Genomic DNA, 27938 nt, shown 5'->3' with positions numbered 1-27938 from the left:
ACAATTTCTAAGGTTAGAAACCAGACCTGTGGATACCGAGATAAAGGTGAAGTATGGCTATTATATTGCTAGTATGCAAAGATCATCACCCTGCATATGACAGTGGTTTGTCATAATCTAGGAAAATAACAGGAGATGAGAAAAATATTTTGTGAGTGTCTTGCAAACGAAAGAGTTTCTCATGATGGATGAACAACAAAGCAGCATTAGTTTACGCTTGTCTAAAGCGTTTGATAGATTCAAAGGTCTTAAAGGAAAGAGATAGCTGCCTGGTTTCCTATGTTTCACAGTATATGGGACCTTCTTGTACTTCATCTCAACCTGTCTATAGCAATTTACTAATGCTAAGCTTCAACAGTGTGTTTGTGGACAAAATGTTAGAAACAGCTAGATATATTTCACTTGTCACTAAGGCAAGCATGGAAAGAAAGAGGTCTGAGAAAGCACTGTATTATTGCAGTTAGCATGAGGTATGAAGTAATGTAAAACTTCATCAGTAATCTAAATATGCAAACATAATCACCTGGGTTGGATTTCTTGTGTGTTTGTTAACAGAACTGAAATCCAATTTCTTTCAATAGCTTCTTTAAGAATCTTTAAGATCTGAGAGCAGATCATCAGCCAGCAGCTTTGTACAACAGAGTCCATAATTATTAGTGATCGAAGAAGGCAGAGATGATGTACCAGAAATATTACCCCTCATAGACATTACCCACATTATTCTACAAACACAGGCAGTTCATCACCATGAATGAAATTGCAAGTTTTCAATATATTTTTATGCTACCAAATCAAGAATAAAATCTACAGTATGAAACTAAATTACAATATTAAATTGCCTTATTTCTTTTGACTTCACATTGTTAAGAAGATGAGCTTCTTTAATTATTATTATTATTATTTAAAGTATGCAGCAAGCTAATTTTAGGAATAAAACCCAGCACATTCTCCTTGGGTACTGAAGAGCTCTGGTGCAAATTTACTGTAGATTTTATTGTAGTTCCAAAATTTGGAAAGCTGCCAATATCATTATGTCTTACAGTTGTTTTAAGGAAAGACTGAAATCTGCAAAGGAGTAGAGAAAAACATGAGCCTCCACACACTGCCAATTCTGATTTCAATGGAAATCCCACAGTTTAATCTGTATCAATGTGTATTAGTGTCTTGCCCATCTTTCTAAAAAGAGTAGATGCAAAAAAAATTAACGATTGTAAATTTATTCTGATTTACTTTATTGCAACACAAAAGTAAATGTCAAAATGTTTTTACATTCTTTTTACCTTAAAATAGTTTGTGTCATTTATCAGTTTCTAATACCACCTCTCTGATCAGACTTTTAACTGCCTCTGGATAAAAAAAAACAAATAATCCCTAATTAATTAAACAAACATTAGCAACATTTACTGCTGATCACAATTCTTGTTCTGAAGTGAAAAGAAAAAAAAAAAAATTCAGTTGGCAAAATTAATATATAAGAATGTTTAAGCAAGATTTGTCTTATACCTCAAAACTCCAATGTAATGTACAGATGGATTTCAAAAATATACATTTTCTAATTGATTGTAATTATAATAAACAAGGAATGTAATTATTTCCTTCTGGAGGGATATTAACTCTATGTAGTTTACAGGATAAATTTAAAAATAATTTTCTTAATTGCTACCTTCATGGCATTATAAGTAAAGCTTATAAAATTTTAACTGCTGTTAGTGACTACTACCAATAAACACTTCCAAGCAATTTGAAGAATTCTGAGGGCAGAGAAAGAGTCCAAGAGAAAGAAGCATATCATTGCGTTTTGTCACACAAATTGAACACAGAGAAAAACTATATCTGTAAAGTAATTGGAGAGAAATTGATGCTGAAGTAATTAAGAAAAATGAGAGACTTCCTGACAAATTCCTTTTTTATTCCCTATGCTCACATAAATAAATAAATAAATAAATAAATAAATAAATAAATAAATAGACAGATAAATAAATAAACAAGCAAATAAAGGAACCTCAAACCCTGAGAGACTAATATCATTTTTTCCAAACACTTACGGAGTAAAATCTTTTCATATGATTTCTTACTTTTTCAATGAAACATCTGAAGCAACTATTCTTTCTCATTAGTTGTCTCAAAGAGACACAAATTAGCCAAAAACCAATTTCACTAACATTTGAGCTAAAAAACAGAGCTCTGAATTACCTAAGACAATGATACAGAATTGCAAAACCCATGGTAGACTTCCATTGTATCTCATTCTAGATACTGTAGTTTTTGTTGATGACACTGTGTTTTTAAATGAAAATCTGATATAACCTGAGAATAAATTTGGAAAACAAGCAAACAAACAAACATACAAAAACCTAGGTTACCTGATGCTTGAGTCTGTCATTCTTTGTTTGAAAAATGGACACCTACTGAATAAATTTTGAATTTAATTTCTGCTTTGCTTTAGTTTGTGCATTTTTTCTCCCTCACTTAGTAGATTTGTTATCTATTGCAATGGTAGATGTGATAACGAAGGAGACAATACCAGGTAAAGGTGAAGCCAAGTAGACCAGTGCAGACACACTGCTGGTCTAATCCTGAAGGGAAGGTCTTACATTGTAGAGAATCAGAATTCCTAGTGTGGTTAGGCTTTTGAGCTCTCACATTAAATACCACCTGTTATTAGATCAGACATCCTTTCTGAAGTACAGTTGGTTGGTTTTTGCATATGTAGTTTATATAATCTCTTCTTATATGCTTCTGAAGTGTTAAACTTGATGAAGCCCTCATTTTTTTTTGTGATGGAATCCAGATGTAACTACTGGAAATGAAGTGGAAATTTTGATCCTTTTTCCTGTAAATAGACCTTAATAAATAAAAAGACACATTTGTTTTGAGTCTCTCTGGCCAGTGTTCTGACAAAATGTGTTTAATGAACAGACAGAAATCACTGGTTATGTTTAATACAAAGGATGAGTCTGAGGGCCGTCTCAAATGCAGTATCTTGATGACCCTTTACAAGAACCTTAGAAAGAAAAATTTTTATCAGCTGTAGCTTGATTGTTCATTTATGTCTCAAACAGCAGGCCATGACACAGTCATTCTTCTAGAAACTTTGCAGATGGAGTAGTTTCATTTATAGTCACCAATGTATACATAGAAGTATATGCACACATACATTTACATATTAATTCATACTGTTAATACATTTCATTATAATACAGTGGTAGCAGGCTGGAAAGAAAGGATTCAGACCTGTTAACATTTGGGTCCTTTTTTAACCATTCTGAAATTTGAGAGAAATGTGAATAAGAAAACTTCTCTTTGCTTCCTCCTCATGTCTGCAACATACATCAGATGAGCAAGGATGGAGCTGTCAGATGGGATGGATACTGGAGACCCGAATTTAGGTCATCCAGCCCTTATTACACTAATTCACATGATTGTGAAACCTAACATTTGGGGGTGTTTCATCTTACCAGAAAGTCCATCATGGGCTTGAGAAAAGTTCATCAAAACAAACACTTGAACCTCTCACTCATACTGTGCTAACCTTTCATATTTAACATCATGGGGGTGCAATTGCACAAAGAAATTTTAAAATAACTAACCATGTAGATGCCTACCTACAAATTTAGACCTAATGCATCTTTTGAATATGCTTCCAGTACAAACACTGATATGGCCTAGGGACAGCATAGCAGCAGATCTAGCTGGATGCAGTGTATTCAACCAGAAGCTATGGGTTTCATGAGGAAAATAACATGAAATTTTATTATCAGAGTTATGCAGGAGTTCATATTGAATGGTCTGATTTCATTATATGATGTATTGAATTACATGATTGTAAGATATAAAATGTAATGTTCAAAAATCCCTCCACTAGAAAAATTTGTCACAAGGGAAAAATAGCATGAGTTGCATACTTCCATAGAGTGAAACTATCACAAAGCTTAATTATACATTTGCGTTTGCATTACTAACATCTTAATGAGGGCAGGTGCCAAAAGTAGCAACATTTAGAATTTTGTTACAGTGATGTTCACTACATACTTGCTCTCCTCTTGATTACTCTTCCTGCCTAGACCACATTAGTTCTCTCCATTGAAGTCTAGTATTGACACATGTAATAGCTACATGATGTAAAAGCGGAAGAGTTCACATAAATTTTTCTCATTACCTTGCTCTGCCTGGTTGGTAGTCTTAGGTGTTAAGTTTTAGTCCATTTCTGCTTCTGACGAGAGTGATTTTTTTATCCCATTATATTAAATTCACTGTGGCTGGCTCAATAATAAATGGACAAGCTCTAAGCTGGGGACACAGGAACTGGTTGTTGTCAACACTGGGATAAGCTAGTTCTTTATCATTGGAAACCAAAGTGCACTTAAATTATACTGGCTATAGTTACAGTCATAATTTATTGGCCGCAAGTGTCTACCTGCTGTATGGTGCCCTGCCTTTTCTCAGTTTCTGTTTTGCTGTACTTGACAGTATAAAATCTCAGTTATCCTGTACAAAATCTTCATCTCTGTAATATAAAAGAAAATAAGAAAGCATATACAGCAGAGAGCTAGAGAGGTTAATAAAACATTGCAAATTGTTATGTAATATCTTTATGGAAAAAATACCAACATCTTCAGTCAAAATTGAATGAATGTTGTCGTGAGACGATGTGGAGAATGCAAAATTGTCGGCAGGACCTCTTTGAGCATGACGGGAGGGCCAGCGAGAGTAATGAGTCTAATTCAATATAAATTTAACATCAGTACCCTTTAATGAACTCTTAACAACACTGAACATCAATGTCCGCCAGACCATGTTTTTCCAACCCTTATATACGCTATACCGAAAGGCCATGCGGCAAGCACAGGCTACGATTGGTTACACTTGCAGTCACTCTTCCCCCCACCACGATGGTGATTAGCTGCAGGGCACTGTCCACATGCTTTTCATGTTCAGCACGATGGCAGTGCTGGAGGGCAGACCAGCTTCTGTTTACTTCCGTGTGGTCCTAGTGCACCACAGCCACCCCAAGCCCTGGCTTGTTCACAGCATACAGCCCAAAAACTCTCCATAGAATGTGCCCATCTTTCCTGACATCTCTTCCCTCATAATGTACCTTTTTAAAAAAGTTTTTACTTAAAGACATTATATTGCATTTGTGTTTCAATTCTATGCTTTGAAAGGTAATGACATGATTTTCCTAAGCACTCCTAAAACTGGTCAAGAAATCATTATTTTGCAAAGACAAAACTGTCTTATTTTCATTTAGGTTTTCTTCCACTATTTTTTTTTTTCTGTGAAAAAAACAAGAAATACTTACAGTTTTAGAATTTTCTTTCTACAAAAGGTACATGTTCTCAAAAAATGACTGTTCTTTGGGCTCAAGTCAATGTCCAGGGATTAACTGAGCAAAGAGATCCATAGACATTATGAGTATGATATGAACTACACAGTTCTGCCTGCAAAAAATTAGCATGTAAGAGTAAAGATGGGATAAAGGTTGTCACAAATACATTCTGTTGCTGCGGAAATGTTTTCTGTTGTTTTGTCTTGGTCAGCTCTTGAGAACATAGATGAACACCAAATTTTTGTATCCATGACAGTATCCCAATATCAAACTTACTGACAAGTGAGATCAAGGGACATCTTGGTAATTCATCTTTCACCACTGACTTCACAGCTGTTAGAGAGAGGTAAGAAAGACAATATAATGAAAATGAGGTGATGAAACCTAGACCTCTCCCACCTCCATTTAAATTAATGCATCATGCAGCTTGAAATTTAGCATAGAAACAGTGCTTTTTAAAGCCCAGTAGATGAGGTCTGGATAGGTTGTTCAGGCTAGTTACTGAGTTAGTTCTTATTAATTCTTTATTCTTAAGTTGTCTCACCATATTGGTCATGAAGCAGAGTCTTTACATGTATGCCATGGATCTCCACAGTATTTTGGTGGAGTTACACCATTCCCTCTGAGAGTATGTCCAGCACTCTTTGTGTCATAGCTGGACTGAGACCCATATCAAACAGCTCATACTATATGAGGGCCTGAATGGGGACCTGTCAGCTCCAGGGTGTCTATCTGCAGTGGGAAAACAGTGTTTAATTCACCCACATGTCTATGTCTAGCCAGTCACTTACCATGGTACTCCTTTTAGGTTATTATGTCTTGAGAAAAAAAATACTTTTATCATTACCACTTTTATTTGTTTCTTACACCTGTTTATATTTTGTTAATGCAGTTTTCAGCACTGGAAATTACACCTTTTGCCCCTCTTTTTCGTTCTACTGACCCTTTCTGTCAGGCATTCTCAAACAGTGGTCTGGGAAACGAAAGAGAAAAATGCCGTTTGCTTGGTTTAATTTTCTGAATAATGGTCTTTAATTGTTTTGCCCCCAAAATTCAAGAAACACTGACCTGCCTCATTTCAATATTTCTTTTTAAATTTTCCTATCAGCTTGATTCTTTCCAGATGCTACTGATTCCTAATTTATTCTCACCCAGTTGTTATTATTCCTGCACTCATGTACAGCCTTGGATACTGCAGCTATTGCTTAACCTCAAAACAGAAGTCACCGAAGCTCACCTGGTTCCATAATTGCATAACTGCATACCAGTATGTTGTCTGGATCAGGCACTGCCTATCACTTTTTTTTTTTTTTTTTTCTCATTATAGTCTTTCCTGGAATCAGCATTTTCAGATTCCAAGTTTCCTGGTAGGGTGAATCAAGAGACTTTGCAGAGTGTTCAGATATACAAGATACATAAACCCTATATATGTCTCTAAAAATAAATTTCATAGTTATTTTCAGTTACTAGAAATTTTGAAAGGGGTTCTTGTAGGTAAAGAAAAATGGTACTTGAATACCTCTGGAGGCTGGAAGATCAAGCCCTTAGTGTTAACATGCTATTTTATGTATATGGAATAAATTGCATACTTGGTGAACCTTGCAATTCTACAAGCTTTCCTAGCAAATGACCGATTAAAAACTTCACATGAAACTCTGGCCTTACCACAGTCAATAAGAATATTCCATTAGTCACGGCAAAGAGAGATTCTAGCCATACCTACAGATTAAGGCTTTCTTTTTGATAATTTCTGTTATTTTTCTCAGATTTCTTGCAGAATTCTACAACAAACACAGAAACCCTGAGAAAATTCTGTCAGAAAAATGGTAACGTAGGGTACTTATAATCTAGAAATTGTTCCTAGCTTTGTCACAGATTTAATGCATGATGTTAGAAAGGGCATGTAAATTCTATGTTTTTTTTTTCTCAAATGTATAGTGTGGATTGATTATAATACTTGATGTTAATGAAACACTATTGTTCCTTTAGATTTTGCATTCCCTAGAACAGAAACTCTTTATTGCTATGTGCATTTAATTGGGTGCTGGTTTATAACAATAAATAGCAAAATCCCACAGTTTTTTTCAAGAATCTAAATAAAGGTTGTATTTTCTTATTTAGATAATTCTATAGAATTAGAGCCGATAACAAATCTGTTTCCCTGTCACCCACACATTCCAAGAAGAAGAAAAATAATAATTCTACAATTAAAGCCATTACAAATACTTCATAAAATATTACAGGTAACGCTATGCAACTGCCTACTGCAAAAGTATAAAACATCTATTAAAAACCCCTGCTTCTGCAGAGACTGGGCTTTGAGTCTAAACATCAGATATAAAAAGTTCACACAGTGTTCTTATGATCACATTTTAATTTAGATAACCAGCATGGACCTGAAAAATCATAGATCTCTCTAGAAGAAAGAAAAGTCAGAACAGATGTCCATAAGAAGACTAGCTACTAAAGAAAGTATGTCATTATTCTTTAATGTAATTAAAGATAAAAAGATAAAATGCAGAGTTTCTCTTCTTTTCTAGAAAGTGTCAAGGCTATCTCATATTTGAACAAACATTAAATTAAATTCTCAAAATATTTTCAAGATAAATGAAGACGACCTGAATATTCCCACTTCTAGGACTTCATGAATTAAGTGCTTCAGCCTTCCTTACTCAGTTGTCTGGTGGCTTGCATATGAAAACTTCCATTTAAAGTCATGCAGTTTCACCAAGTGTAGACTACACTATCTGCTAGAAATTCATAAGAAAATATAACATATCAATGCATAGTAAGGCGAATGCAGTTCACTGGGCCACAGTTAAGCTCACGTAAGGTCTAACCTAAGTTACTTCTGCAAGATGGCTTGGTTAGATAATTTCTTCTCTGTATTCTCATTCACAAACTGGGCTTCGGTGTTTACTAATGAAAGAGACTGTATAAAATTTGTCCAGCTATTACAAAGGTGACAATTACTTGATACTTAGTAATAGATCTTTTTCTAATTATGTGTTTAAATTAAATGTTGATATTAAATCTCTTACTTTGATTTCCAAACTAGATAGGAAGAGAGGACATAGTATTTCACTTTCTATTTATACAATCCATACATAGACATAAGGTTTTTTTACTGTATGCCTGTGGCTCAACAATAGATACTTTGAGCAGGTGGTAAGTCTGTGTAGTAATGTTTATTAAAATGTTATATTTAAAACTTAAGTTCTGACCTGGACATACCTACTGCATTTCCTTTTTAGATCAAGAAGGTTACATACTCAACTAATGAAAATTCACCCACTTGAAAGCCAAAGCATGCCCGGTTACCTCTAATCAGTTCTTCATCTTTTAGTGACATAAAATAGGCAAACATTCCTAATCAGTTCAGTGTGGAACCAGGGTTACTACAGACAAAGACAGTAAAAAGGGAAAACATTCTTGGCTCACCAGCTGTTGTCTGTTTACTAATCTAGCTAAGATATATTTTAAATTTTACATACACAACTTCTAGTGACAATAGTTTATGATTTACAGCACATTTTCAGCATCTGTCCCACATACCCAGATTTATTCAGAATTCAAGAGGCTGAGAAATGAAATAACAAGAAGAAAATTCATGCCAGCTTTTTCTTGTAGCAGTCCTAGAGCTCAAGCACAGGATGTATATTCTGGCATGTTCTTCTTGAAGGCTGGTGATTACATGTCCAAGATGAAAAGCTCCCCTGCATTATGAACCTTTTAGTTACAAATGAGTGTTTCTTGATGCGTATTAAATTTGACACATTAACTCCTGGATGAATTACTTACAAAGGGAGCTGCTTAAGTCTATTAAGATATATACAGTGAAATCCTAGGTGCTAAGTAGAGTTAACATTATTCCAAAGAGTATTTGTTTTTAAAGTGTCTGCTTTAGCTTAAGTTTCTCTCTTTAATCATGCACACTGCCCCAGGCTGCCAAAAAGGCAGCCATCAGCGTTGCTTAGTGAAGGCAGCTTAGTTCTGCCAGCCATCTTATCTCCCCTGCTGCATGGGCGATAGCTTTTATCTGTGAGTATAAACATCAAAATGGAACTGTAATCGTATCTTAGTCCTACAGAAGATTGCTAGCTGTTTCTCAGATATGAAGAAACTCCTTCCATTGCAGAAAGGTGTATGTGTCTGTTTGTGTGCTTATTTGTGCATGTATGTGTTTGAACAGAAAAAATCACGATGAGTAGGAATTTATCTGGAAAAAGAAATTCTAACTTAGGAACCTTCTGGAAATAGCTACCTAATCCAGGGAGCCAGTTTTATACAACAATCTTGATCTAACATATAGAATACTATTTAAAATGTCTAAGCATATTAATAACATGGAATCACAGCATAATGTGCTTTAAAAATTGTTTCTCCTTAATGGACTATTCATTTTTTTTTCCCAAGGCTTTTTATGCACAGCACCTCAGATCATTAGTTTAAATAAGGAAACAAAAGAGAGCAAAGGCACTAGTATATGAAATCCTAAAAGTAAGCTTGTTTCAGCATTATTTAGGAAGCAGAAATTAAGGATCTTTAATAAATGGGGTAAGGTAATTTCACCATTTCAGTATAGGAACTGAAAGTTTTTTCCTTCTAGATCATCGGTTGAATACAATAACATTTTAAAGCATGTTAAGATAAAGCATACAGATGTATAAAACATTATTTTTTTCTAAAATTTGAAAAACATTCAGGATAATTTAGAGAGATATTAGAGATATATTGTTTCATCATCCCTTTAACAGCTCCTTCTGTCCTCTTGTCACTGGCCCTGCCTGAAGTCTCATCATTATTACATCCTTTGTGCTATAGAAACTACCATTTGGAACAATGTAAGTACTTGTACATCTTTTTACTGCAACAATACTTCCTTTTCCTGACCTTAAATTATTTGGTTTCCTATTGGTCTCCTCCCCTGTAAATGTTGTATGTTGTATGCAACTTAACTTTGGGAATAAAAGGAATGTTATTTGTTGAGATGAGGTTGGCAGAAAATAAGATGGATGGTACCGGGCTGTCTCTCTTTCACTGTTGCCCTGTGTGGCAGATGCAGATACATCTCCCCGCCGCACCCACCCCCGCCCGGGCCTCTCCTGCAATGGGGTTAGCAGCTTCTTTTGTTTGACTCCAAAGCCGGTTGGCCAGGGTCGTTAAGAGAGAGGAGGAGGGTGCGCAGCGGCGCCAAGGAGCTGCTGGGAGCCCACAGCCAGAGTCGGGGTGCCTATAAGCTTCAGGGCACCCCACAGCCAGAGTAGGCGTGCAGAGAAGCTTCTGGAATGCCCACAATCAGATCTGACAAGGCTATATAAACGGGACCCCTGCTGAGGTTTGGTGGCTGATTGTGCGGACCTCTTCGAGCACGGGCCAAAGGCTGCGGCTGAGAGCCCTCCCCCTTAGTCAGGATGACTGCCTAAATTAATCTCCTGGGACCGGGATTCCCCCACCGAGCCACGTGGGTGAGTGATAAAACTTCTTTAATAATTCCTCGCAGGATCGCAGGTGCTTATTCCGTGCTTAAATATAAGCACATGTATTTTCTTTAATAATTCCTTGCCAGATTCAGGCAAGTTTATACTTTTACCAGAGTCAGGGATGGCTCTGGCATTGTTTTTGGTGAGCCATGTGTATGCACACTGTGGATCTCCATTGTTATTATTTGCTGCACCTCAATAATTACCTTGACTGATACTCGAACCTATATTTATATCACTTGGAGAGCTAAAACCCCGTCTTCCGCTGGTTAATCTGCCGCACCTTCTTTACCGAATAAAAGTTTGTTTTGGACCCTATTGTCCATCTAAACTAACTTTGGGGTGCCTCCATGATACCCTGTTACCTCAAAATGGAGCATGAATCAGAGCGGAGAATAGAAAGCGTGAAGATCTCATTCCATCAAGACACAAAATTCCGATTTTCCCAGTTGACCACTGACTTCCATTGAAGCTTTTGACAGATTCCTACTTCATTCAGAAACTCTGAATTAAACCCCAAATTGGATGCAAGTAAGAAGCGATTGAACAACACCCTAGGACACATGGTGTGAATTTTGCGGTTGTCATCTGCAAGGACAGGAGTTGGACTTGATGATCTGTCCAACTCAGAACATTTTATGATTCTGTGAAATTATGAAAAAGATGGTTATAGAACCACAGTTTACATAGAAAAGCACACAGGGAGGTCACCTCTTCAAAGGATGGCCACTCCAACTGGCTGAGCGGGAAGCTTGAAGTACACATAACCCAGGAACCAGGCATTATTCTGTGTATATCTGTACAGGTCATAGACCCTTTTCCTACCTGACCCTCAGGCAGATTTGTGGCACTCATCTGAGATCTCCAGCTGGGAGTTCTGCACCATCTACCTCAGTGGTGACCAATGCCTCCATGCAGACAAAGCTATTGAAGGAGAAGTTGCAGTGCACACCTCAGACTGCAGGATGTGCCTAGACTTTTCTCCTGAGGCAGGGACAGGCATCAGACCTACCTGCAAAAGGTGTGCCCAGGTGGAGCAACCTCACGTTCACAAGCCCTGGTCCTCATGGGGGACTTCAGCTACCCCAATATCTGTTGAAGGGGCAATGCAGCAGCACATAAGCTATCCAGGAGGTTCCTGGCATGCATCGATGATAACTTCCTTCTTCAAGTGACAGAGAAGCCAAGGAGGAGAGGTGTTATGCTGGACCTTGCTCTCACTAACAAGGAGGGGCTGGTGGGGAATGTGAAGTTCATGGGCAGCCTTGGATTCAGTGACTGTGAAATCCTATGAGCAGCAAGAAGGCTGCACAGCAAGCTCACTATCCTGGACTTCAGGAGAGAAGAATTTGGTCTCTTCAGGGATCTGTTTGGTAGAGTAATACAAGTTAAAGCCCTGGAGGAAAGAGGTGCCCAAGAAAGCTGATTAATATTCAAGGGTCACCTCCTCCAAGCTCAGAAGTGAGGTATCTCAACAAAGAGGAAGTTGGGCAAAAATGCCAAGAGGTCTGCATGGATGAACAATAAGGTCCTGGACAAACTCAGACACAAAAAGATATAGAGGGCGAAAGCAAGGATAGGTGGCCTGTGAGGAATCCAGAGAAGTTGCCCCAACAGAATTAAATCTGGGCAGGGACATAAGGGCAACAAGAAAAACTTCTATTGGTACACTGGTAGAAAAAAAGGAAGACTAGGGAAAATGTAGGCCTTCTCTCTAAGGAAAGGGGAGACCTGAGTGCACAGGAACAGGCTATACCAGTGTGCCGAAAGGCTAGCTGACAGGGAAGACAACCAGCTTGGCTAAACAGGGAGATTCTGAAGGAAATCAGAAATAAAAGGAGAGTTTACTGACTGTGGAAAAAAGGGCTGGCTACTTATGAAGAATTTATGAAAATAGCTAGATCATGCAGAAAAAAAATCAGGGAAAAAAAAGTGCAATTTGAAGTTATTTTGGCCAATTCTGTTACGGATAGTAAAAAGTCCTTCTTTAAATACGTTAATAACAAAAGGAGGGGCAAGGAAAACCTCCATTCTCTGTTGGACTTTGAGGGAATTATAGTTAACAAAGATGAGGAGAAAGCTGAGGTACTTAATACCTACTTTGCCTCAGTTTTTACCAGTAAGAAAGGTGGCCCTCAGGACAACTGGCCTCTGGAGGTGGTTGACAGAGATAGGAAGCCAAATAGCCCCATTGTATTCCAGGAGGAAACAGTTGATGACTTACTGAGCCATCTGAATCCTCACAAGTCTATGGGACCAGACGGGACCCATCCTAGGGTGATGAGGGAGCTAGCAGAAGAGCTCACCAAGCCGCTCTCCATCAACTTTCAACACTCCTGGCTCACTGAGGAGGTCCCATATGATTGGAAATTGGCGAATGTTACCCCAATCCACAAAAAGGGCTGCAAAGCTCACCCTGGCAACTACAGGCCTGTCAGCGTGACCTCGGTGCCTGACAGGGTTAGGGAGCAGATCATCCTGAATGGAATCACACAGCACCTTCAGGATGGACAAGGGATCAGACCCAGCCAGCATGGGTTTAGGAGAGGCAGGTGCTGTCTGACCAACGTGATCTCCTTTTATGATCAGGTGACTCACCTGGTGGATGAGGGGAAAGCTGTAGATGTGGTCTATCTAGACTTCAGCAAAGCCTTTGACACTGTCTCCCATAATATACTCCTGCCAAAGCTGGTAGCAATGGCTTGGACAAGTGTACTCTCTGCTGGGTTAGGAACTGGCTGAAGGGCTGGGCTCAGAGAGTGCTGGTGAATGGGGCTGCATCCAGCTGGCGGCCAGTCACTAGTGGTGTACCCCAGCGATCAGTGTTGGGTCCAGTCCTGTTTAACATCTTTATTGATGATTTAGATGAGGGGATTGAGACCATCATCAGCCAATTTGCTGATGACACCAAGTTGGGAGGGAGTGTCGACCTGCTGGAAGGCAGGAGGGCTCTGCAGAGGGATCTGGATAGATTGGAAAAATGGGCTGATTCCAGTGGGATGAACAACAAGGCCAAGTGCTGGGTCCTCCACTTCAGTCTCAACAACCCCCTGCAGCGCTACAGGCTGGGCACAGAGTGGCTGGAGAGCAGTCAGGCAGAAAGGGACCTGGGGGTACTAATTGACAGGAAGCTCGACATGAGCCATCAGTGTACCCAGGTGCCCAAGAAGGCCAATGGTATCCTGTCCTGTATCAAAAATAGCATGGTCTGCAGGACAAGAGAAGTGATCCTTCCCCTGTACTCTGCATTGGTGAGACCACACCTGGAGTATTGTGTTCAGTTCTGGGCCCCTCAGTTCGGGAAAGATATTGAAGTGTTGGAGTGGGTCCAGAGAAGAGCAACAAGACTGGTGAAGGGACTTGAACACAAGACCTGTGGGGAGAGGCTGAGGGAGTTGGGGTTGTTTAGTCTGGAGAAGAGGAGGCTTAGAGGTGACCTCATCACTATAACTACCTGAAGGGAAGTTATAGCCAGGTGGGGACTGGTCTCTTCTCCCAGGCAGTTAGCAATAGGACAAGAGGGCATGGGCTTAAACTCTACCAGGGGAAATTTAGGCTGGATATTAGAAAGAAATTCTTTACAGAGAGAGTGGTCAGGCGTTGGAATGACCTGCCCAGGGAGGTGGTGTACTCACCGTCCCTGGAGGTTTTTAAACTGACATTGGACTTGGCACTCAGTGCCATGATCTAGTAAATGGAATGGAGTTGGACCAAGGGTTGGACTCGATGATCTCTGAGGTCTTTTCCAACCCAGTCGATTCTGTGATTCTATGATTCTGTGGTTACCCACGATATGGAGAAGGCTGAGGTACTTACAAGCCAGTCAGTCTCATCTCTGTGCCTGGCAAGATCATGGAGCAGATCCTCCTGGAACCTATGTTAAGGCATGTGGAAAATCAGGAGGTGAATGGCAACAGTGTCCTGGTTTTGTTAAAAACAAGACCAGTTTCTCTTTTAGTGAATTTTCCTTTCAGCTAAGTTCTTCTAAGTAACTGCACTTTTCTGAATTTGGTTATGTATTTTTGTAAATAGAAGCGATGGAATGCAAGGTCACTGTTAAACCCACATCCTGTAAGTGAGAGGGGCATATTTGCAAGGAGAGGCAAACAGAACAGGTAACCAAAATTGACCAACTAAGTATTCCATCCCATCCATGTCATACACCCTATAAAAGCAGGAGATCAAGAGGGTCTCACTCTCTTCGACTATGGCCGGCATCTAAGAGAACCCTGCGTGCCATCCCTGTGATCTGAATCCAGTTCCAGTTTGCTTTAGAGACCAGCCCAGGACTTCTGGGTGCCTGCCATGCAGCTGCTGGAGCAGTGAGGAGCCCGGAAATTCAAGATTGGTTTTGTATATTTTGTATTCTCTATTTTTTCCAACTGATCTCTCTCACTCTCTTTTCCTCCTATTGCTTTTTCCTTGGTGGGAGGGCTGGGGGGAGGGGAAGGAGAGGGGTTGATAGAGAGCATCTGCCATGGTTTATTGTTGCCCTGCAATTAAACAGTGACAAACAGCCAACATGGTTTCACTAAGGGTAAATCATGCCTGACCAATTTGGTGGCCTTCCATGATGAGGTTACAGCATTGCTGGATAAGGGAAGTGCAAGTATTGTACCTGGGCTTGTGAAAAGCATTTGACACTATCCCACATGACATCCTTGTCTCTGAATTGTAGGGACATAGATTGGATGGGTGGACCACTTCATGGATAAGAAACTTTCTGGATGGTCGCACTTAAAGAATTGTGGTCATGGGCTCTATGTCCAGGTAGAGACCAGTGACGACTGGCATATCTCAGGGGTCTGTTGGTATTGGGACTGGCACTGTTTAATATCTTTGTTGGCAACATGAATGGTGGGACTGAGTGCACCCTAAGTATGTTTGCAGACAACACCAAGCTGTGTGGTGCAGTCGACACCGTACAGACCACAACAGAAGGGATGCCATCGAGAGGGACTTTGACGGGCTTGAAAGGTGGGCCTCTCCAAACATAATGAAGTTCAACAAGGCCAAGTCCAAGGGTCAGGGCAATTCCAAGCACAAATACAGCTGGGTGAGGAATGCATTGAGAGCAGCTGTGAGAAGGACTTGGAGGTGCTGGTTGATGAGAAGATCAGCATGAGCTGGCAATGCGCACTTACAGCCCAGAAAGCCAACTGCATCCTTGGCTGCATCAAAAGAACCATGAGAAGTAGATCAAGGGAGGTGATTCTCTCCCTTTGCTCCACTCTCATGAGACTCCTCATGGAGTATGTGTTCAGCTCTGGGGCCCCCAAAATAAAAAGGATATGAACCTGTTGGAGTAAGTCCAGAGGAGGGCCATGAAGATGTTTAGAGGACTGGAGCACATCTCCTATGAAGACAGGCTGAGAGAGTTGGGTTTGTTCTGCCTGGAGAAGGCTCCAGGTAGACCTTACAGCAGTCTTCCAGTACCTAAAGGTACAAGAAAGATGGAGAAGGACATTTTACAAGGGATTGTATTGATAGGACAAGGGGTATAAGCTTTAAACTGAAAGATGGAAGATTTAGATCACATGTAAGGAAGAAATTCTTCCCTATGAAGGTGGTGAGGCACTGGAATAGGCTGACCAGAGAAGCTGTAGGTGCCCCATCTCTGGAAGTGTTCAAGTAGAGGTTGAATGGGGCTTTGAGCAACCTGTTGTAGTGGAAGGTGTCCCTGCCCATGGAAGGGGGGTTGGAATCTTTAAGGTCCCTTCCAACCAAAACCAGTTTATGATTCTATGATTCTATGTTTCTATGTTTAATTCAGAGCATAAGTAGTTGCGTTAATGTCAACACAAATCTTGAAGTAGAGTTCTTCCCTAAATGTTTATAGAAGTCCTTAAAATATTTCTGCTGGGTTATCAAAGCTATACAAAGGGTTTTGATTCCCAATTATAATTAGAAATTAATTGAGACAGGGTATTCAAATCCCTTATGTACAGTTCTGTATATGGAATTCACATAATGTGGATAAGCAGAAATTAAGAGGAAGTGGATGCTCCCAATGCATTGAAAGCCCTGGCTTTCACTTATATTGAAAATAAAATTATATTTCTGAAGATTCTAAAAATTCTGATGTTATTCCATAGCTTTAAAATGACAATGAATAGCTCAGCAACAAATATTAGAAACAAACTGTCACATTTTTAAGTATCAAATGTATATTTATATAGCAGATTGAGACGGCTACTACAGGGATAATCTTTGCTAATTTAACAAGGCAGAAATGGATTTCTAATTAAAAAAAAGGTACTTAGAAACATATTATTATATTTAATAGAATCTCTTCGCATTTTCTTTCTTCTGAATTAATACCTTCCAATGAGCTCGGATTCTGTAAGTCTTTAAGTCTTTTTTTTTTTTTGTAGAAGCGTGTGACATTATTACCCTTATATTTGATCCCATCAAGACAAGTATCATCAGACTAGGATTGTTACTGTCCTCCCTCACTAAAAGCAATAGTTTAAACCAACTAGATTAATTCAGGTTAGATATATGAACTCCTCCTGATGTCATTGCTAACTGCATAAAAGCAAATATATTAAAATAAATAAATAATAATTTAAAAAACCCCAAACCTGGCCATTTCTATTTGTAATATATTCTCTTGATGAAAAAACACCAATCCATTTTAGTTTCACTGAATATTTATATATATTTGAACACAAACACATAATTATGCTGTTATTCTAACCACTTTTAAAATCAGAAGAAAAAAACGATCCTTTTTCTCCTTCTGTAGACCTTGGATCAAGCCCCTTAGAAGCAGTTCCAGTGAAAACAATGGAATCACTCATGACAGAATTTGGACAGAACTTTTAATAATTATTCTAATAAAATCTGAAGCAAAAATAATATGGCGGAAATTAAAAAGAGGCAGGTGCTATTTTTAATCAAACTCAGGTTTTTTTTTAATGTAAGTTTTTTGTTTTGTATAAAGATAATTAAAATGGAACAAACTGGTGAAATAGTTTCTAACTTCCTAGTAATACTGAATGAGGGAGAAATTTTTCATTGAAAAGATAATTGGCATATTTAGCTAATCTTTTATTAATGTAGCACAGTTGTAGCACACATCTCGTCTCAGAAAAGTCAACATGGAAGTTTTTATGTCTTTATGCTCTGACTCTACTTTTTAATGATTCTCTGTAGATTCAGTTTTTTGTAACATATATGAGATTTTTCATTTTTATGTGTGCTGTAAACTACACAGTTCTATTCAGTGAAGAACATGTTCCTTTCAGTATGAAATCTTTATGCAACACACTCCTATTGTGGGAAATATGCAGAACGTTCACTGACACATTTAATATAAAGAAAAATAATAATTACACTTTATGTTCTTGATATATAACATTTTATATAAAATCATGTTTTATGGAATGTGTAAAACAATACATTCTCAACTGCAAAAAGTCACTAGAGTAGGAGGAGGTTTGTAGTATCTCAAAAAAATATACAAAAAAGTGATCAATTATAATGTTCCAGTAGATTAATATAAAAAATTATACTCCTAATTTTTCAAAGAGTATTTCAGAATAACAGGTCTCTCCAAGACTGCAGTAGTGCATGCAGTAGTGCATGTTAATGATAGATAAATACTTGACAAACCATTGCTGGACATAAAGAATAGGTAAGGATTCCTTATTTATATAAAGACAAAGAAAAATTACTCCTTCACACAGCTTTAAAGAGGGAAAGATTATGTAAGTCTTCAAGTGTCCATTCCAAAATCTTAGTAGGACTAAAAACAACTAACAGTGAAATACTGCTACAGAATCCATTTCATATTTTAAATGTAGCAAGCTGGGACAGGATTTGGAGGATCTGATTTGTGCTACATGAATACTCACACTGGAAAGATATGATAGAAAACAAAGTCACAGAATCACAGAATGTCTGGGGTTGGAAGGAACCTCTGGAGATCATCTTGTCCAATCCACCTGCTAAAGCAGGTTCATCTAGAGCAGATTGCACAGGAATGCATCCAGGTGGGTTTTGAGTGTCTCCAGAGAAGGAGACTCCATAACCTCTCTGGGCAGCCTGTTCCAGTGCTCTGTCACCCTCCAAGTAAAGAAGCTTCTCCTCGTATTCAGATGGAACCTTCTATGCTTCAGTCTGTACCCATTGCCCCTCATCCTATCATTGGGCACCACTGAAAAGTCTGGTCACATCCTCTTGACACCCACCCTTCAGATTTTATAAGCATAAATAAGATTCCCTCTCAGCATCTTCTTCTTTAGGCTGAACAGTCCCAGCTCTCTCAGTCTGTCCTCGTAAGAAAGATGCTCCAGACCCCTAATCATCTTCATAGCTTTCCGCTGGACACTCTCCAGTAATTTCTTGTCCTTCTTAAACTGAGGAGCCCGGAACTGGATGTAGTACTCCAGGCATGGCCTCACCAGAGCAGAGTAGAGGGGGAGGATAATCTCCCTCGACCTGCTGGTCACACTTTTCCTAATGGACCCCAGGATACCATTGGCCTTCTTGGCCACAAAGGTACATTCCTGGTTTATGTTCAACCTGTTGTCCACCAGGACTCCCAAGTCCTTCTCCACAGAGCTGCTTTCCAGCATGTCAACCCCTAACCTGTACTGGTGCTTGGTGTTATTCCTCCCTAGGTGCAGGATTCTACACTTGCCTTTGTTGAATTTCATTAGGTTCTTCTCTTCCCAGTCCTCCAGCCTGTCCAGATCTTGCTGAATGGCAGCACAGCCTTCTAGTGTGTCAACCAATCCTCCCAGTTTTGTATCATCAACAAACTTGCCAACGCCAGTGCCTTTGAGCTTCTGCACTGATTTTTACTGTCATGTGGATTGCAGTCATCTCATTAATTTGTAATCCAGTTCTCCACATGTCTGAGCATCCAGAAAGGACACATAATCTAGGAACCTGAAAACAGTGTAGCATATCGTTGGTCTTAATAATTAGATATTACGTGTGTGAAATTGTTTTCAGAATCATAGAATGCTTAAGGCTGGAAAAGGACCCCTGAGGTCATCTAGTCCAATCACCTGCTCAAAGCAAGGTCACGATACTCCAGATGCAGTTAAACAGATGCTGAGTAGAGGGGAAGGGTCACCTCCCATGGCCTGATTGCTACTCTCTTGCTAACGTAACCCAGGATGCTGTTGACTTCCCTTTCTGCAAGGCAAATTGCTGACTCCTCTTCAATTTACTGTTCAGCATGTCCCTTCAGTTCTCCCCTGCAAAACTGTTATTTAATCAGCCAACCCCAATCTTGTACTGTTGTATGAAATTATTCTACCTTAGACAAATGTAATTACATTTGCCTTTGTTCAGACCCATTAAATCTCCATCAACCCATCTTTCCCAGCTTCTCTAGATCACACTAGAAGCCTTGGCCTCCAAAATTTTGACCGTGATCCACAATTCAGTATTTACTGTAAACTTTCTGAGGGTACATTTCATTTAATATTCTGGGTCATTAATAAAATCACTCAACAGTTTTGGTGCAAGGATCAGTCCCTGAGGAATATCACTAAGACTAGCTGCCAAAAGTCCTTCTGAACTTCCATGCATTTTACAGTCCTCTTATCTCTTCCATATCTCATTGATTTGCTTATTATGAAAGCAAGGTAGATGGGATCATGAGCCTTCCTAAAATCAAAGAAAACAACCTCTGCTCTCTCCTTGTCACAGAGCTGGCCCTCCCTGTGATTTACCAAGAGACTATTCGCCCTTGGTAAATTCATGATCATTGTTCCTGGTCATTGTCTTGTCCTTCCTGAATTTGGAAATGGCTTCTAGTGGATTTAGTCCATAACATCCTCAAGGACCAAGGTGAGACTGAGCAGCCTGCAATTCCCTAATTCCTCCCTCTTTCTTTTCTTGAGGATGACTGTGGTATTTTTCTTTTTCCAGTTACTAGCAAGTTTCCTGATCAGCATGACCTTTCAAATGTTGTGAAGTACTTGCAGTGACATTGGTCAGCTTCCTCAGCACCCCTGGATGCATCCCATCTCAGGCCACTAACTCCTGTACGTCTATATGGCTCAGGTTCTCCCAGACTGTTATCTTTCTCTACTGTGGTTACTGTTTCACTCCCCAGACCTCAGCTATTAGTCTCAAGGAGTCAAACCAAACCAAACCAAACCAAATCAAACCAAACCAAACCAAACCAAACCAAACCAAACCAAACCAAACCACAACAAAATGCATGGGGTACCTTGGTGTTCCCTGTGCCATGTGTCATTAGGTTCCCCACACTACTGAATAGTAACTCTGCCTTTTTTTTTAGTCTTTTTGTTGTTATCTTGTTTATAGAAGTAGGTATCCACTACAAGTAAGTGATAAGAAGAATAATTTTCTTTTTTATTTATTTATTTACTTGGTTTTTGTTTAGTTAGTTGGTTTCGTCTGGGGGGGGCGGGGAGGTGTCTTTATTTGTTTCTTTACAAGATAGAGTGAAAAAAGTTTCAGCCAGACCTATTTGAGATCAGAAACTAGAGATGAGGGAGAATCAAGCAAGTATTATATTTTTCTAGATTGCTGACATAAAATATTAGCAAATACTCAGCCAGCTTATTCTTCATTAATCTGAAGCTCACATTCCATGATTTTGTTTCAGAAAACATTACTTATCAAATATTCATAAATTTATAAAAAATACAAAAGTTATTATAACATGGCTGACATACATTTTCCCTTAAGACTTCTAAACTGTTTACTTTTTTTGACAAATCAGAAATAATTCTAGAGCTGTACAAACTGATTTAAATTGGATTATGACAGTTCACCACTTTCCTCCCTCTACCTTTGCAACAGCTCTAGCATTCATTTGGCTTTCCAATGAATCAGTTCAACTTACTGAGCTTGCATGGAACTATTCTATTTCCTTCATGGGTTAGTTTTCTGCTGACTTTGCAAGTGAACTGACACATCAGAGAGCCAAGATAAGCAAATGTACCTCAGCGAAGGGGGCAATGACATTTAGGTTTAACCTCTCATGAAGCTGCATCCAGAATTAGTATTCAAAACATAATGCTAGTCTAGATATTTGAAATGTTATGTTTGTATACACACTTTGTTTATTCTTTCTATTAATTATTACACTAGCAGCTAAAAGTCAGTTAGAAATATATGTGAGGTACTGTTCAAATATAGAGTAAAAAAAAATCACCATCCAAATGGACATGGCAAAGGAGAGGCAGAAAAACAGAAGTACAGAATCTTCTCCAGTGTTGGTGTCTGAACCAAAAACAGAGCTCAGGTCCCTTTCATTCAATTTGATGCCTATCTGCTAGAGAAAAACAGGATTATAAGTGCACTTTATGCTCAGAAACAGTTAGTTCCCCATATATTGGATGTGTGTAATATTGGACTTGTTTTTCTCCCTGACTAGAAAGTATCTTCTAAATACTGACAAGGCTTGATATTTGAAATAGTAATCCTCAACAAAGTCAATACAAAACCAGTAATTCACCTCCAGTTTCCATTTATTTTAATAAAACAATATCTACTGAAGCTTAGATGGCAAACAGAGATAGGTGTCCATGTGCATCATCATCACTGCAAGGCAAAGGTTAAAAGCTAGGGAACAAAGAAAAATCCACCATTTCATAGACATGTTTCAACTTAAAGAGGACTCGGACGAAATAATGCTTGTTTCATCAGAACCAGTAATTTTTCTCCTCTCCTCTCTCCTCTCTCCTCTCTCCTCTCCTCTCCTCTCCTCTCCCCTCTCCCCTCTCCCCTCTCCCCTCTCCCCTCACCCCTCTCCCCTCTCCCCTCTCCCCTCTCCCCTCTCCCCTCTCCCCTCTCCCCTCTCCCCTCTCCCCTCTCCTCTCCTCTCCTCTCCTCTCCTCTCCTCTCCTCTCCTCTCCTCTCCTCTCCTCTCCTCTCCTCTCCTCTCCTCTCCTCTCCTCTCCTCTCCTCTCCTCTCCTCTCCTCTCCTCTCCTCTCCTCTCCTCTCCTCTCCTCTCCTCTCCTCTCCTCTCCTCTCCTCTCCTCTCCTCTCCTCTCCTCTCCTCTCCTCTCCTCTCCTCTCCTCCCCTCCCCTCCCCTCCCCTCCCCTCCCCTCCCCTCCCCTCCCCTCTCCCTTTCCCTTTCCCTTTCCCTTTCCCTTTCCCTTTCCCTTTCCCTTTCCCTTCTCTGCTTCTTCTTTTCCGTATTTTGTTCACTAAGCTACTAAACTTAGGGAAATGCTGGTTTGGTTTTTGAAACTCTGTCTACATAAAACCCTTGTATCGAGAGAAGAATGCATCAGCAAAGCTACAGATAGTTAATTTTAATGCTGGAACAATATTTTATTATGGCTCCAGGAGGAAAGATAACCAAAAGCATTTAAGCCCATGGTATGGTCTTTAAGTAGAAAGGTGTTGGAGCCACCAGGCTGGCCCCTGTGGGCAGCAGCTGGGGCTGCCCCGTGCCAGACACAGCCAGTTCCAGCAGCTCCAGCGGCCCCAGCGCAAGGCACAGCTGAGCCCCTCAGCCATGGGCGGGCACCTAGGGGAAAGCCTGGGGAAGAAAGGGAAAAACGCTGCCCGACAGCCAGGGCTGAGGGAAACAGTGTGAGAAACAGCCCTGCCAGCCCTGAGGGGAGAGCAGGAGGAGGGGAGGAGCTTCTTCATGTGCCCCCGCAGAGATTCCCCTGTGACCCCAGGAAGGATCCCACTGGGGCAGGTGTTTCCCTGCAACCCCTGGGAAAGGCCCAGGCTGGAGCAAGGAAAAGTGTGAAGAGGGAGGAGCGGCTGAGAGGAGCTGTTAACGACTGACCACAGCCCCCATTCCCCATTCCCTTGTGCTGCTAAGAGAGGATTAGGCAGAGGAGTCAGCAGTGAGGGAGTGAAGTTGAGCCTGGGAAAAATGGGGAATGGGGAGAAGTTGGTTTAGTTTTGTCTTTGTTTCTCACTGTCCTACTCAGTTTTATTTGGCAATAAATTCATATTCATCAAACTGAGCCTGTTTTGCCCATGATGGTGATTGTTGATGAATATCCCTGTTTTTAACTCTACTCACAAGCTTTTCCATCTTCTTTTCTCTCCTCCCACCCTGTTGAAGAAGGGGAGTAAGATAGTGTCTAGGTGGGTATTTGGCAGCCATCCACAGTCAACCCACTGTATCCGTCTAATTCAGGAAAGTCTAGTTTACATTCTCCTTGCAGAACATAAGTAAACTGCAATCCAGAGTAAGTGATAATGTTGCAGATTATCTAAATGTTTAAGCTTTCCTAAAAATAAACTAAACATACTTACTTGCTACGCTACATTACCTAAGCTTTTTTTTTTCCTGCACATGTCCCATTCAGAAAACAGACTGCCATTCTGCTTATGTTTAAGTGAAACAATATGAGAAAAGGATGTGTTCTTCACTCATCTACAGTTTCTCATTCCAGTTCAGCTCAACTTATCTAAAAACTGATATTGTAATGAAAATTCATAGAATTACTCTACTGCAGCAAAGCTAAAATATGTGTCACTTCCTCATTTCCCACACATTAAGGAACTTGCACTACCACTGACCTGTAGGACTAAACATCTTTCTTTCACCTTACTGACATTAATGTTCTCCTGAGTTAAGCATATGTTTCTGTAGAGCAGAGTGAACTCATTGAGCACCCAGAAAAATGGTTGTAGAAGGTAAAAGGAAGCCCAGTTTCTGTGGCCATGCTAGAAATCTGTCCAAACTATTGATTCTCAACAAAAAAGGAGAGATGGGTGACTATAGAGACACCAGGTGCTCAGTCAGGCAGTGTGAATCTAAGCAAATATGCATCCTGCAGGGGTAAAACACCTGGGTGGCAAGTGTAGCTGTGGAGTGTTGAGGGAAGCTACAAACAGGGTGTTGAGATAGACACTTATCTGCAGTTACATTGCCCTCACACAAGGTAACTTTGGTGATTTTCATTTGAAAAATCGTGAAAATTAATTATGAAATATCCAGATAATAGGAAACTTTTAAGTACTCCAACAGGAGCTAAAACCTTTAGGTTTCTCTTTCTCTCTGAAGCTGAAGACTGTGAAGCAGAAATTAGAAATGACATTAGAAATCTAGAGTTCCTAGAACTAATTTCTATTTTGTTTATTTTACCATTCAAAACTGAATGATACAGGCTATAAAGTTAATATGACATAAAATAACTTTTTGTTCTTTGATTGATAGGAATGCATTAGGCATATATTTAAGAGATTAAGCCTATATTTGGGAGATTAAGCCTTCACTGCCGAATTGCAGCCTTGTTGGGACTTTGTGGCAATAGTAGCATCATAGATCTTTGACAGTGATATAGAAAGTTAATTAGTGTCTTAGCAGAGCAGATAAGATTTTCAAGCTCATCATAATAGACCATCTTCCTTAATTATTTATGTGCAAAATGAAAATGCATTATATTATACTAATTCTCTGAGGTGTACATCTGTAAAGAATGACAGAATCACAGAATGGCTGGAGCTGGAAGTGACTTCTAGAGATCATCCTGTCCAAACCACCTGCTAAAGCAGGTACACCCAGAACAGATTGCACAGGAATCTGTCCTGGAGGGTTCTGAATGTCTCCAGAGAAGGAGACTCTACAAACTCTCTGGGCAGCCTGTTGCAGTGCTCTGTCACCCTCAAAGTGAAGAAGTTTTTCCTCATATTCAGATGGAACCTCCTATGCTTCGGTCTCTGCCCAGTGCCCCTCATCGTATCGTTGGCTACCACTAAAAAGATTCTGGTCACATCCTCTTGACATCCACCCTTGCAATATTTATAAATATTGATGATATCTCCTCTCTGCCTTCTCTTCTCGAGGCTGAACAGACCCAGCTCTCTCAGTCTCTCCTCATAAGAAAGATGCTCTAGGCCCCTAATCAGCTTTGTAACCTGCTGCTGGACTCCCTCCAGTAATTCCTTGTCTTTCTTAAACTGGGGAGCCCAGAACTGGATGCAGTACTCCAGATGTGGTCTCACCAAGGCAGAGTAGAGGGGGAAGATAACCCCTCTTAACCTGCTGGTCACACTCTTCTTAATGCACCCCAGGATACCATTTGCCCTCTTGGCCACAAGGGCACATTGCTGACTCATGGTAAATCTGTTGCCGACCGGAACTCCCATGTTCTTCTCTGCAGTGCTGCTTTCCAGCAGATCCACCTCTAACCTGTACTGGTGCCTAGGGTTATTCCCCTCCAGGTGCAGGACTCTACACTTGTCTTTTCTGAACCTTGTTGAAAAAGATGAGCCTATCTAGCCAGGTGAGCATTAAGATTAGTTTTTCTTGTACAATACCCATTTGCTTTTCCAAATTTCATCTTAGTAATAATCTTGAATGAAGTAGAACTGCATCAGTGATGCAAGAGAAAGACAGTGTCCTCATAAACTTCTACAGACTTTTTCAGGAACACACCCTTGGTCTATGAAGTCAATGGCAGCATGTACATTAATTTCAGAGGGGGTTAGGTTTCACACTATGCAGCTAGAAATCATTGCCATATATATATAGAACAGTTCCATCTGAAAGAGGAAGGTTTTATTCTGAACTTTGTCTTATGTTTGAGAAGGATAGTTTGTCTGAATGGCTTTTTGGGGGTGCAGGAATTAGGACATAATACTCTTGAGCTGAATAATGTCAGGAGGTCAGACTGATTCATTGCACTGTTCTTACAGCACATAAAATCTATGGGTGTATGAGCTTTGGAGCTGAATTTTGCATATCAAAGTACTTGTTTTCCTGACTATCAAAAAAAAAAAAGGCTCCTTTATGTAAGAGACTTGACATACCAGAACAGATTGCATCAACCTGCTTTCTAGAATATTATCTATCAGATCCAGTTTGAGAAAATTATCCTTTGCATACCTGGCTGTATACACATTGCATAAACTTCCAGGTTTTGCAAAAACATTTCTACTGTTCTTTACTATGATATAGGATGATGTTTTAAAATATACTGTGCTATTTCATCTGTAAAACACTGAATTTTAATGTGTGTTTGACAAGATTTGTGCTGAAATAAAGTTTAATACTTTTGTGTTTTACAATTATTGGTCCTGAATTTGTACTTGCATATTTTATTAGTTACTGGGTTTGTTATTGTTTGGTACTTGCAAGCTGTTAGCAACAGGCAGTTTTTACCACATTTGATCAGACAGTTAGACAGTTTAGCACAATATAGTGTAATCAGAACTATTCAAAAAAATCAACTTATCCTTGATCTTGTAAAATCATGAGTGGTCTAAATGTACAAATTGCCCTGTTCAAGAAGACATTCTGTAGCAGGAATGTGCGTGAACAGGGCTTTTATTTTATTCTTTCCTTCTGTAAAGAGTGAGTAAACTGAAATGACGATCAGTCCTGTATGAATGTTCCCTGTGGGGCTTCCAAGAAAAGTAAAAAGAAACCTGATTCATTTCTGGTTTAGGGCATAAAAAATGCTAGAAAGTTTCAAGAAAGTGCAAAGTTAAAGATGTAGAACTGGAGACAACTAGATCAGTAGAATTGAATATTTCCAAGTAGAGTTCTGTTTGGAGTTTTATTTTTCAAAAGATTATTTTTTTTTTCCCTCAACAGAAGATGATAGATAATAGTCAAAACACTCCATGAAGATACATTAGGGGCATGTATTAAAATATGTCCTTTCAGACTAAGACAGAATTACATGGCTTTGGAATTTTCTCTTTCCCAGTGCTTACATATAGCTAAAGGATTAGAGCCTCCAACTTTATATTTCAATGCCTGCAAATGTCACTTGGGATGGAAAAAAAAAAATAACAATGGTGAATACTTTATTATTTTGAAGAGGTAGCCAAAGGACTAAGCAAACCTGGCCTAAAATAATAGATCACCAGGTGGTTACCGTACTTTTGAGGTAATAACCAAGTCTGAGTCTCCAGCTTCCTAAATCAAGACGCACCTTATCAGGATTTTTGGTGTTTTAACTTGTGTGTAGTAGATCTCTAAACCATGCAAAATGGAACACTCTCCTGAAGAACTGAAAAAGCTTTCTAAGCTTGAAAATGTACACAGAAACAGGAAACATTTCCAACAAAACTCTAAAGACCTGGGTAATAGGGAAAATAAATTGTCTAGTGCTAGGCTTGATTCCCTGAAGTAACCATAATGTAGATCCTGACAAAATCCAAAGTCACATTGCTTTTCCTTATCAATAATATTTGCACTGGTAT

General features: G+C 39.5%; 2 long non-coding RNA genes across 4 annotated transcripts in view; both read left to right on the top strand.

Moving 5' to 3' along the window:
• The first annotated feature begins 9242 nt into the window (after nt 1-9242).
• LOC110364158 (uncharacterized) overlaps nt 9243-27938 on the top strand; it is an 82653-nt gene continuing 63957 nt past the window's right edge. For 2 of the 3 annotated variants that reach the window (XR_002422732.2, XR_010470332.1), the window contains exons 1-2: nt 9243-9370; nt 10087-10173. This is a non-coding gene — a long non-coding RNA (uncharacterized LOC110364158). Of the gene's footprint in view, nt 9474-10086; nt 10174-27938 lie in introns of all 3 variants that reach the window. The other variant, XR_010470333.1, reaches the window with a different exon arrangement.
• LOC110364156 (uncharacterized) overlaps nt 15251-27938 on the top strand; it is a 28830-nt gene continuing 16142 nt past the window's right edge. The window contains exons 1-2 of the long non-coding RNA XR_010470331.1: nt 15251-20622; nt 20704-20819. This is a non-coding gene — a long non-coding RNA (uncharacterized LOC110364156). The remainder of the gene's footprint in view (nt 20623-20703; nt 20820-27938) is intronic.

The sequence above is a fragment of the Columba livia genome, chromosome 2 (assembly GCF_036013475.1).
Source record: "Columba livia isolate bColLiv1 breed racing homer chromosome 2, bColLiv1.pat.W.v2, whole genome shotgun sequence".
Taxonomy (NCBI): Eukaryota; Metazoa; Chordata; class Aves; order Columbiformes; family Columbidae; genus Columba; species Columba livia.
This window is presented reverse-complemented; position numbering and strand designations above follow the sequence as displayed.